This window comes from Antechinus flavipes, chromosome 6, assembly GCF_016432865.1.
Source record: "Antechinus flavipes isolate AdamAnt ecotype Samford, QLD, Australia chromosome 6, AdamAnt_v2, whole genome shotgun sequence".
Lineage (NCBI taxonomy): Eukaryota > Metazoa > Chordata > Mammalia > Dasyuromorphia > Dasyuridae > Antechinus > Antechinus flavipes.
Genome location: NC_067403.1, coordinates 203,513,736 through 203,526,807, shown reverse-complemented (window position 1 = coordinate 203,526,807; position 13,072 = coordinate 203,513,736). Strand labels below are relative to the sequence as shown.

The 13,072-nt window shown below is 35.9% G+C and overlaps 1 non-coding gene across 1 annotated transcript; it reads left to right on the top strand.

Annotated features, from left to right (window-relative positions):
- Window positions 1-2,610: 2,610 nt before the first annotated feature.
- TRNAT-AGU (transfer RNA threonine (anticodon AGU)) lies at window positions 2,611-2,684 on the top strand. Its single transcript has one exon. It is a non-coding gene; the product is annotated as a tRNA-Thr (tRNA).
- Window positions 2,685-13,072: the final 10,388 nt, after the last annotated feature.

The window sequence follows — 13,072 nt, the reverse complement described above, 5'->3', positions numbered from 1 at the left end:
TTTCTTAATTTCAGAAAATCCTTTTCAACTTGGAATCTGTGCTAGATTTCCTGTCGTAATGTTCATATTTCTTCCTTTAAAAATATTTCCTGATGTACATGATTAGGAATTTGTTAAATCAGGTCATTGTTTTCAATGTATGTCAAATAATTATGTTATAGGGAGTGGAGTAACCTTGTTGAAAGAGAGTTTTTAAGGAAGCACAGTGGGACTTTGAATTTTCCATAATCCTAGATTGAAAATTGATTCTAATTCTATTTTGCTAAGACTTAATCAAGCCAGTTTAATATTCCCTTTCTTGGTTCTTTTCCTTGTAAACTTTACCTTCCATCTACATTCCACAGAAACTTGTGTGAAGGTCAAGTTTGTGTTTTATAATTACTTCCACCTTTTAAATTTTATCCATCCCCCACTTTCTAGAGAAATCTCAAAAATATTGTAGCCACTCTAATTATCTGAAAATCGCTTCCATTGCCTGACAATCTTTGTCTTTTAACTTCAACCACATGAGTTTACTGTGGATAAAGAGGTTTCAGAAGGGGAGATTCAAATAAAGTAATCTCAACTCTGATCATGTCATCAATAGCCAAACAGAAGAATACATGTCTTTGTAGCTTGCAATTTTACTCTGTCATTTTGTTAACTGCTATAAAATACTTTGTTATCCTTCATTTGGGTTTTTTGTATTATTGAGGTAGTCTTTGACCCACTTTGTTAGTAGATCTGAGCTCGACTAAATAAACAGATAGTGCTGAGAACTTTGTATATAACTTCAACTTAATTTTCAAATGTTCAGATAAAAATGGGAAACCACTAAATTATGTCTAAGGATCCCTGCAAACTGCATATTTTGATTTACGAAACCACATATTAACATCATATTATATTATATTTTATTTTATTTCACTAAACATTTCCCAATTACAATTTAATCTGCTTGTAGCAGAACTAGGGAATGTTGTGGGGTAACCTAGAGGTCTTGTGTTTGATACCTCTGCTCTACATCTTACAGTCAAATTTGTGATGGTAATATTTAGTTTACTGTGAAATATGGATACCTTCTTTGCATGGTAACAAGGTATCCTAATGGGAATGTAGTGCTGGATCTGAAGCTTCAGATGTTTACTAGCTATGTGATCCTGGGCAGTTCACTCCCCAACTTTTCTGCCTCAATATCCTCATCTATTAAATGAGGATACTAGTTGTTCCAACATCCCAGAACTGTTATAAAATTGAAATAAAAATATTTGTAAAGCACTTTTAAAAAGTGCTATGTAAATGTTGGCAGTTATTACTGTTATTATTATGATTATACATCAGGTCAGGGAATTCTCTATAGTATATCACACACGAAGGCAAAGAAACACTGATGGGATATTTACTAGTAAACAGAAATGAAATTTACTTAGCTATATTGGGAAAAAAGTTAGTGAGGATTTATGTAGCCCTAGTTAGGTTGAATATAATTTCTTTAACTTTGTGCCCATAATAGGTAGAAACCTGAAGGAGAAACTGGAACTTCTCATGGCTGTTTTGCATTTATGCAACCAGAAAGTTACATCAATGAACTAAACCTTTAATCTTTTGACTCCATGGAGTCTCTAGGCTGGAGTCAATATCTTTTATGGAAATAAACTTATTGTAAAATAAGGGAAGTGTCAGGGGAATACTCTCCCAGAATTCTTTGTTTTATAAGATTTTGCAAAAGAATTTCTATTCGAAACTGACACTGTTTGATGATCATTCTACCTCATTGGCCAGTAAATCAAGTCTTTACCGTCCTCCATAATTTTAAGCTCTTCTAGTCTCTGTTATTTGTTGCACATCTGTATGAAGTGACAAACAATGAGATGGCTTTTTTTTCCATTACCAACAACATGGTCACATCTCAGCTCTGTCACTTAATCTCTTCTTTAGACTGAACAAATCAATTCTCCTACCTGGTTCTCAGGTTTTTCATCTAGAAAACGAAGGGATGGGAGTGGCTAATCTTTGAGTTCCCCTCCAGTTCTAAATCTGCCATCCTATAAAAGACATTCTATATACACACTGGGTTAAAAAATAAATTTCAGTGATGCTTTTTGGTTTGACATTGCCATCATTTCTGGCTTTCCCCTTTCTCCACTGCTACTTCTCCTCTTCCCCCTCCCCCCATTAACCCATTAGATTAGAAATCGCAAAGAACCAGATATTGTCGTACTCTGCCATATCCAGATAGATTTTTAATTCCTATCCCTGGAGATTTGATTCACTTAAGTTTAAAAAAAAAAAAAGTTTATTGAATGGAAGCTGCTGGATGGTCACTGGTCCAGAACGTTGTAAAGACAAAATGAGTTGAACTGCACTATTTCTGAGGGACCTTCCGCTCCCTAAAATTAAAATGATGCTAAGATTCTGGGGGGCGCCAGAGGCTCTTGAAGGAAAGGGAGAAATGGCAACCAGCTCCTCCCGTGTGGAGGCTGAATTCTGTTGTTTTCAAAGTATCCCAGAGAGAGTAACACTGTGAAAGAACGGTATTTCGGCACCAGTCCTCTACGTGATTTGCTCATACTCTGTGATAGAAACAAGCTACGCGCTTTTCTAGGTCGACGCAAGATGGTTAATTACCTGGGCTCCGTGGCTTAGCTGGTTAAAGCGCCTGTCTAGTAAACAGGAGATCCTGGGTTCGAATCCCAGCGGGGCCTTTCTTTTCAAAACTTCGTACCCCCACTTTGCGTGCGGGCGGGGCCCCCAAGGAGTGAGACGTCTTGAATTCGGAAATTATGGACAATAATTTAATCGCTTCGCTCCTCCGAAAAGGGCGCTTTGCGCTCCAGCCCAGCTGGAACTCCAGATTGTCGGAGGCTTCTTCCAGCTACGAGACTGAGCCCTTTAAGTTAGGGAGGAGGATGGGGTACCCTCCCAGGCCCGCAACTTTTTGCCTTTTTGCTTTGCCCTCGGGGGTCTGAGATCGACCAGAAGGAGCCATTTCTTTCCTGGCTCCTTATCAAAGCCAAACAAGCGCTGAGCGCCTGAGGTGTCCCGTGAGCCCACCGCGGTGCTAAGTGGGCGACAGATTGTAACCGTGGGCCCGGGCGGAAAGAGAAATTTGCAGCACAGAGGTGTTATTCTTCTATTTTCCGCTAGGTGGCAGAAGGAAACCACTCCCGACCCCTGGAAAGGGCGGCTTGCTCATAAATGGCCGCAGGGACGGTGTATTTTCAGGGCTCCAGATCTGACTTCTTGTCTGCATTAAACCCAGCAGCATCTTGTCTCCCTTCGCCTAGCCTCGGCCGTCTATTTTTGTCTCAGAGCAGAAGCGGGGACGCTCTTTAACCGTGCGTGAGTACGGTGCCTTGCCCATAATAGGCGCTTTAATCGATGCTTGCTCAAACGAGTCGTATCCCATAAATCCGGGAAATGTGTCACAGCAAACGAAAATGACTCGCGTTTCCTCGTCTTACTTTACTTTTAAGTAATGATCTTAATTACTTAATTACTTTAAGTCGTACCTCCCTCGTAGCGCGGGGGCGAGGGTCAAGGAGACCATTTATGTAAAATAATTTTCACATCTTACATTGTTGTACCATGGGAGTTACTAATACTGGAGTTGGACACTGAGGTTCAGGTAGAATTCAGTAGTGAGTGAAAGAAATAGCTAAGGCTGCAACAGACGTTTTCTATATCTGCAGATGTATATATGTTTGTAGGCACCCGTGGGATTGCATATCACCCATAATGTATTATTAAACCCACAAGAAGCGCTATTATAGACTTATTATTATTTTTTATATATAGCTTTATATATATATATAGCAATATAGATTGCTATCTATAATCAAATGTAACACACTGTTAACTTCACAAGAATTATATGTAATATACGATTGTATTATAGAGCATTGTTGTAGGTAATTATGCGACTAAGGATCAACAAACGCAAATATTCTAATACATTGGAAAGACAAACATTCTCCATTTTTTTTTTTTCCTGAGGCAACTGGGGTTGAGTGAAGTGGCCAGGATCCCACAGCTAGGAAGTGTTAAATTTGAACTCAGGTCCTTCTGACGTCAGGGTCGGCTCTCTATCCACTCCACCCCGGAAATGTTCTTTTTAATGAGAAAAAAAGAACTACATACCTTCCTGATGACTTCTGTTACATAAAGTTTTCAAAGTGTATGCTAAATTTTAAAATACAATAACAAAACCTTCCTGTTTGTATACTCTATTTCCTTTTTGTTTTCTTTTGAATATGTTAGTGATGCTCTTTTTTTGGGATCTCTATCGCTAATCCTCATTACTCCCTTCCCAACCCCCACCCTCCAAACTTGCCTTGTTACAAGTGAAGTATAGTTAAATAAAATGAATTAGCCAGTTATGAAATTATTTTTAACTCTGTACCTTTGATGAACTATTTCTCTGCCCACAAGAAATCAGTATTCTAAAGAAATGATTACTGTTTTTTTTGTGTGTGTGTTGATCAGATGTTCTGAAGCTCTTCAAAATTCATTTTCTTTTATGTTCTTGTTGTTATTGTGTAGAATATTCCCCTGACTCATTTTGCTCTGCTCATTCAAAGGTATTGAGAGTGTATCACATGAAGCAAATGTAGGAATGGATTTGTAGAATTTACATACACTAGCCATGGGAAACAAAGCAATCCCTGTGTATGACATGGTTACTAAACTGGTGAATCAGGACAATGCTGTAGACATAATTATTTAGATGCTCATCAGGTATTTTCTGAAGTATCTATTATTATTTTTGTGGAAATGATAGAGCAAACCAGAGTAAATTACAGATAGATCCAGACCTGGTTGAGTGGCTGGACTCAAGTAATAATCAATTATGGTTCTTTGTCAACTTGGATGAAGATTACTAGTAGAGTGCCTTATAACTCTGCTTGACCTTATGCTGTTCAATATTTTTTTTTTCCAGTGACTTGGAGAGAGGCATAAAATTTATCCAATTTTCAAATGATTGAGATCTAAGAAAGATAACTATTATATTGTATGATATAAGGATCTTTCCCAACCCAAATATTTACTAGGAATGAATCTAATAAGAAATTTAATAGGCATAAACATACTTATTTTTGGATTAAAAATAAATTTATTTTGCTAGGGTAATATAGGGAGCATGATTAGGCAACAGTATATCTGAGAAAGATTTTGGGGTTTTAATGAGCTGCAAGTTCAATATTAATTAACAGTTTCACACTGCAGCCAAGAAAATGAATTCATGCATTAAAAAAGGCATAACTTCCAAGAATACAAAGGTGGTAGTCTCATTATGCTCTGCCCAAATTAGATTACTTTTATAATATTATATTTAGTTCTGGGGTCCACATTTTAGGAAAGACTTTGATAAACTGGAAAGCATTCAGCAGTGTGCACCTTGGATCATAAACCACTTTCAGATATTGCCATATGAGGAAATTTTTTAAAAAAGGAATTGGGCTTACTTAGCCTCCAGGAGAGAAAGCACATGAAAGAATGATAACTGTTTTCAAGTATTTGAAAAGCTGTCATGTTTAAGAGGAATTCAACTTGTTTTGTTTGGCTCCAGAAGGCAGAACCAGGTTGGAAGAGTGGATGCTGCAGAGGCAAATTTAGCTCGATGTCTGAAGAACAAACACACTTCAAACGATTGGAATAGCCCAAAGGTTTTCCAAAGGCTGGTTCAGGAACTGTAATGTCTTCTTCTTTAGAAAACTCAATGCTGAGAGATCATTTGTCATATGTTTGGTCCTCAGGAATTTTTTTTTTCCCAGCTATTGGTTTGACTAAATGGCTATACCAAGAGCTTGTTTAACTCTGAAATTCTAAGACTTGAAGTCTTGGAGTTATGTGGGATTTATCTTTCGCCCTCAAATCAAAATTGCGATTCCTAAATTGTATTTTTCTTACATTTTAAGCAAATTTTCTCCCATTTCTTTCAATTTTCAGAGCCCTAGATAATAGCTAATATTAGGGCCACTAGGTGGTGCAGTGGATAGAGTGCCAGGCTTGGAATCAGGAAGACTCATCTTCATGAGTTGTTACCTTTGGCAAGTCCCTTAATTCTATTTATCTCAGTAACTTTATCTGTAAAATGAGCTGGGAGAAGAAATGGAAAACCATTCCCCTATCTTTACCAAGAAAATCTCAGATGGGATCAGAAAATGTTGGATATGACTGAAAATGATTGAACAATAATTTTTATATTTTAAAAAATATAATACTTTGTGACAGGCACTGTGCAAACACTTTACAATTATTACCTTGCTTTATTCTTACAACAAATCTGATTTTGTTTCCATTTTACAGATGAAGAAACAGAAGTAAACAGGAATTAAATGTCTTGCCTAGGGTATACAGCTAGGAAATTCTTGAGTCTTCCTGACTTCAGACTAGATACTATCCACTGTACCACTTTGTTGACAATAGATTTTTATCTTGTTTCTCCATCTTTACTCTATTTCCACTTTATGATTGTATCCCACAAAAGTTTTCAGAGAAACTTCCTTAAACATAGATATGACTATAATTATTTTGCTCAAAAATCTTCAATAGCTCTTTATTGTTTTCTAAATAAAAATCTAAAGAGCTTAGCTTGATTTACGGAGTCCTTTATGTTCTGGAGACTTCTTGCTTTTCTAGTCTTGTAACAGTAAATTCTTCCACATGTTCTATCTTCTAGCCAAACTGAGCTATTCTTTGTCCCTTTGAACACGTCCTATTTTCTGCTTCTGTACCTTTGTTCAGAGTGTTGCCTAAACTCAGAATTTTCTTTCCCAGAGTCCTTCCCCTATCTCTGGCGGACAAAACCAAAGTCTTTTCTTTTCTTTTTTTTTTTTTTTAAATTTTTTATTTAATAATTCCAAAGTCTTTTCTGATCTTCATATATGGAAATATGAGAATTGGAATTCTCATAGATTTTAGTATGTCAGTGATATAATTATTTATTTTAAAAAAACATTCTATTTTTCCAAATACATGCAAAGATACTTTTCAACATTCATCTTTGCAAAATGTTGTGTTTCAAATTTTTTTCTCCCTCTCTCACTCTCCATCTTCTGGAGACAGCAAGCAATCTGACCTAGGTTGAACATGTATAATTGTTCTAAACATATTTCCATTTGTCATACTGTGCAAGAAAAATCAGATTAAAAGGAGAAAAAACATGAGAACGAAAAAAAAAACAATAAGGAAACAAACAACAAAAAAAAAAAAAGCTGAAAATGCTATCCACATTTAGTCTCCATAGTTCTCTCTCTGGATGGCACTTTCCACCACAATTCTATTGAAATTGCTTTAAATCACTTCACTGTTAAAAAGAGCCAAGTCCATCACAGTTGATGATCGATCACATAACATGAAAAATTTAAAATGTCTATTTTGTATTATAATTAAGTGGCTACATCTTACTTCTACTGGACTGTGTCAGAGACTTTTCTAGATCACTAGAATTGGGGTTTGAAAGTTTGGGTTAATTGTATTCCATGATGTACTAGTTGTATAATTGTGGTCAGTTAACTAGACAGTTCTGTGGTACAGTAGATAGAGTGCTAGCCCTGAAGTCAGAAGACCTGAATTTAATTCTGGTCTTAGACACTTACTTTGTGACTCTGTGCAAGTTACTTAACCCTATTTGCTTTAGTTCCTCATTTGTAAAATGAGCTGGAAAAAGAAATGGCAAATCACTCTCATGTTTACAAAGAAATACTTTTCTTTGATACTGAAATACATGAAAATACTGAAATACTGAAAAACAGTATCTTTAGCTTGGGACAATAATATTTATGTAAATCATCAATTAGTTAAAAGGACTAAATGGAATACTATATATGATGTAGGCTTGTCAGATGGTGGTCTCTTCTTTCCCCCTCCCTCCAAAAGGAGAAGGAAATGTCAATAGGAATAGCCAGAACAGATGGTAAATCCAAAAGGTAAGGAAGGTCAGGAGACATTAAAGGAATTGTAACAGATTATAGGAGCATTGTTATCCAGTTTGTCCAATGGGGTCGTTTTCTTCATGGATAGAGGGGAATTTTTGTTTTAACCCTGGATTGTAAAGTGGAGTTTATTAATGCTCATTTATTTTTTACATAGGGCCATTCATGGCCAGTTTGCAAGCATGGGCATGCTGGAACTTTGGGTGCTATGGAATAGTTTAAGATTAGAGCAAATGGCTAAGAGCCCAGGTAGTTATGCTTCAGAAATATCTTTTTCCTCACTCTGCTCTTTGTTTTGATACCAGTATTTTGGACTTAGGTCAATTCCTAAAGTATGAGTCATGTCTCTTTATTTGAAATATATGAGTGAAATGTAAAAATAAATAAAATCCCATATAACTGTAGTATGTTATATAGTTCCTAAGGAACTACCTCTCTCAGAATGTTACCCAAGGTTTGAGGTACTCTAAGGATTAGAATTTTTTCAAGTCCATAGCTCATTGACCCATGCGTATGTAATTAAAAAAAAAAAATTATCCGGTCAGAAGATACATTAGTTCAAGTAAAAGCTATTTCCTTAAATAGCATAGTAAATAAAATAACAAAAGTACTCCATGCATACCAGGTATGTATCCTTCCATAGGTTATGATATGTTAATAATTCATAATATGATAATAATACTATATTATAATAATGTAATAATAAAGGAAAGGTATATATGATTAGGGAAAATGCCTGTATGGTTAGAGACCATGACAAAATGTGTACATTCTGTGTACATAGGGAACTTATGAATGGCTATGGGATGTAATACAACATCATGTTCTCTAGTGATAGCTTCACATTGCTTTCAGTTACTTTCTATTGGGTATCACGTCTCCATTTTCTCCTGGGCATATGGCTCTGTTGGTCTCGTGTTTCCAAGGATCATTGCATTGATCATCGCTGCCACTAGATTCACCTTTTCAGAGCTACCTTCACCTCCAGTCTGCTAGGGTATAATGACTAGAAAGCTTCTTCCTGGCAGGGGGGCTGACAGTTATTTGCTCTATGAGCTATCATATCTAAGTAAAGAACTGCTGAACAAAAACCAGGTGGAGGGTCCTCTAGATTAGTGATTCTCAATCTTTTGTTCTCAATATCTTAACACTTTTAAAATTACTGAAGATCTATCCAAAGAGTTTTTGCTTATGTGGCTTATATTTATAGATACTAATCATATTAGAAATAAAAATTAATTTTGAATTTGTAGCTCTGTGCAAATTTCTTTGGTATTCTCTGGACCACACTTTAAGAACCACTGCTCCAGATAATATCAAATCTTTTTTTATTTCTTGTGTCTGAGGCTGAATCAAAGTCTAATCTCTGAGACAACTTTCTGACTTAGGCAGAGAAATTTCCTACAGTTCCCATTTGATCCTTTATGGGGGTCATGTGTCACAAAAACCAATTTCATAGGATTCTGTCAAAGAAACTCTATAGGAGCTAAGTGAAAGTTGGATTATGAGTAAGAGTTGATTTCTAATATCTCTCAGGATTGGAATGCAAACAGGTTTGACCCCTGAGAAAAGTGAAGGAGTCAAGGTCATTATTGTCTGCCCACCTGGGTTTTCCCATATTTTTTTAAGTAGCAACTTCCCTCTTACAAACCCTTCCCTTCCTCAAATTTGGTGCTATATTTTGGCTGCTGAAATTTTGTTGTCTTTCTACGCAATACCAACCTTGTTACTTTTATTTTATTATAAATTCTTTGAGGACAGAAATTATGACTGATTCATATTTATCTCTCCTTTAATGCCGGAACAGTGTTTCTTTGGTAGGTACTTTATAATTACTTCTTGAAATGAAATGAACTGAGATAAAAGTCACTGTTTTTGAAGAGGAAGAATATTAGGATGTTTTAAAGCTAAACTTTAGAAGATTATGATCCATATCATGAAGTATTAAAAAAAGACTAGGAGGGCCTTGGAAGCTCATCTAGTGACAAAGCTCATCTAGACAGCGGGTTTCCTTTGTTTTGTTTGTTCTTCAATTATTTCTCTTATCCATTCCTCGTCTAATAATTAGTGATATTTCTACTACTCAGTCAATAAGACTGAAAAATGTCTCAGAATTGTTTGTTTCTTTGAAATGAAAACACTCAACTTCTTTGGAGCTTCCTCATACCAAGGGGTCAGTTACACTAAATGAAGCTTGGAAATGAATCCCTTAGAAGCTAATCTTCTTGATAGTAATGGAAATGTATCACCAATCGAGTTGTGTAGAGCTGCTGGAGCATGAAATTTTACAATATTAGTCATCTCCTGGTCTTGGGGAGGCTGTTTCTTAGATAGCTTTCAATGTGTGTTCAGTTATAATGATCTTAGCAAGAAGTCACTGTGCTTGAACAAATTCTGAAGTGCTAGATATGCATGGCTAAGTCCTTTATCTATGGATTAATAAGTAACCTCCATTTTAATTGGTTGATTGCTGCTCTGTCCCACAGTTCCTTTCTGTCTGCTCTCCTGAGCTTTCAGGGAGTTGTCTCATCCTTAAAATGTCAGGAACGACTTGGAAATTCATTTTACTTCTGGAAATGGTCTGTTTTGGAGCAGGAAAATATACATCTCAGTCTCTTCTGAGAGGTAGGATTGAGATGAGCCACGATAACAAATATCTTCTTGTGGAAAGGATTTTTCTGGAAATATGTTCAGGGTTCTGGGATTTTTTTGCAGGAGCTCTCTGGGGGAATGCAAGGGGCAGATGTTTAGGATATGAGCATTGCTGACTTTAATTATTTTATGTTTTATTTTACTTAGTGATTGACATTTGAACTAAGAGTGGAAGACTCAAGGTGAACTTTATTAAGATTTCTTAGTAAACCTACAATAGTTTCCATCATCTAGATGTACTGTTCAATTACATGATTTTCTAGTCATTTAATTAAAAAATAATCAATATTTTAAAAAATGTGAATACCTTAGACAAATGTCATATATCAGCCTTCTGGAAAACATGAAATTTACATTTCCTCTTGTTTTTTCAAATGACACCTTTTCCTTAAAAAAAAATAAAGAGGTCCCCAGCAAATTGCTTCCTGATTGTGTTGGTGCCAGCCCTCAGAACCATTGTGTTTCTTGGCTTTGCTTCAGAGAGGTTCACTTCAGGAAACAGTATATTTCACCTCTAAAGCATTACAAAAATTATTATAAGTGTCATTCAAATGGTAGCAACAGAAAACCAACCTTTTTCATTGCTTAAAGATTGCCTTCTGTTACAAAGGAGTTTGAATACAGTAGAATTATTTAAGAGGAGGAAGTAAAAGGGAAGCCACAATGTGGAACTCAGGATTCATAGATAGGTTCTAAGACAGGCTATTTGGTTGTTATGATAAGTCTAGGACATTGAGGCTGATCTTCAGTTTTTGCAAGTGAAAAAACATTTTCTGTATCAGTCCAGGGGAGAACTGAGAGAGAGGTAGGTGGCTTGGTGGATTGATAGTTGGATCTAGAGTCTAAGAGACTCATCTTCCTGAATTCAAATCTGGTCTCAAATACTTACTAGCTGTGTAACCCTGCCAAGTCACTTAACTCTGTTTGTCTCAGTTTTTTCATCTGTCAAATGAGCTGGAGAAGGAAATGGCAAACTACTCCAGTATCCTTGCCAACAAAACCCTAAATGGGATCACAAAAGTCAGACAGGACTGAAGCGGCTGAATAACAACATAGCAGAGACTCCCACATGAAGTGTTCTTCAACTTGTATCAAATTTCAAAAGTGCTTATTTTTTCCATTTTCTTGCTTAAAGATGTCTTCTATGTTTGATGCACTGTGCAGATGTACTTGAGTGCAAGAATTTTATAAGAAATCATGGTCCTTTCACTCTAGAGAGTGAGCTATCTTTAAGAAAAGTGGAAGTAGGAAAGAGGGAACTTTCTCCCCAGTTGAACTCCTGCCTTTTCTCCTCTCCAAAGCCCCCAAACTCTGTCTGCCTTAATTTTTTTATGCTTTCTACAGAAGAAGAGAGATCCATGTAAATGGACAAAGTTATGTGGATAAATTAAGAATGTCTGATATTATTGAATGCCTTTGCTCACAGTTTTATTCCCAACCTGATGCTTTGTTTTATTAACTGACAATGTGTTTATTAAGGGCTATTGGAAAAGGATCATTAAGCATTAAGGATTAAGAGCAAAACTGATCAATTTATGGTACCCAGAGGGCTGAAACTTGCCCATAATTCTAGTTGTACAAAGAGGATTCGAATCCAGTTCTCTGACACAATGCTGCTCTTTTTTTTTTTTTTTTTAACACAATATCAAGCTATTCTCAGAGGTATCTATAAAAAAGAAAACCCTACATCAAACAATTAACTTGGGGGAGGGGAGAAGGAAAGATTATGCAGAAACAAAATTTTTCTTTTTTTCTTTTCCAGATTCATTATTAATTATTTTTCAAATAATTTCAAATCCTTAATAGATGTCAGTTGAATGAAATGTTAAGTCAGGAATACAACTGTTAATTAACATTATTAAGATAAATAAAAATGCTTTTAAACCTTAACGAGCTATATAAATGCTGATACCTTTATTATTATTATCTCTGCTTGATGCAAACCTAGAAAAGTCTCCTCTGAGCCCCTTTATTAATTTGTGAACTGAAGGGGACTAAATAAATATTAAAGTCCACTTCAGCTTTGACATGCCTGCCCCTTTTAGTTTGGTGATCATTTTTAGACATTGTCTATTTCTGAAAGCTACTCAAAGTCTATCATGATACTCATGCCTTTTGAAAAGGCATCTGTTAAATTGTGTTTTACGCTGTGGAAAGGAAAGAAAAACATATCAGGGATGATAGTAAAGTAGGTTATATAGATCTCTTAGACCATGACCAAATTTTTCACATCATGGTTTTGATTGTTTAAGGAAGTTTTGATTATTTCAAGATAAGGGTTCTATTTGGACTCAGTTCTATTTGACTGATTCACTCAAGAACAAAAGTAATGACCCGAAATGGTAAATACTTTTAAGTGGATGGCATAATCAGTGGAACCCTACTTATACACTGGTCAAATGGATTTTGTATTTTTTGATTTAGCAGGGTTCTCTGCAGGACTCTGGAATGTTAGGGAGCTCACTATGTGTTCATGCTTTCCCTGATCGGGGTCCCTAGGTCAC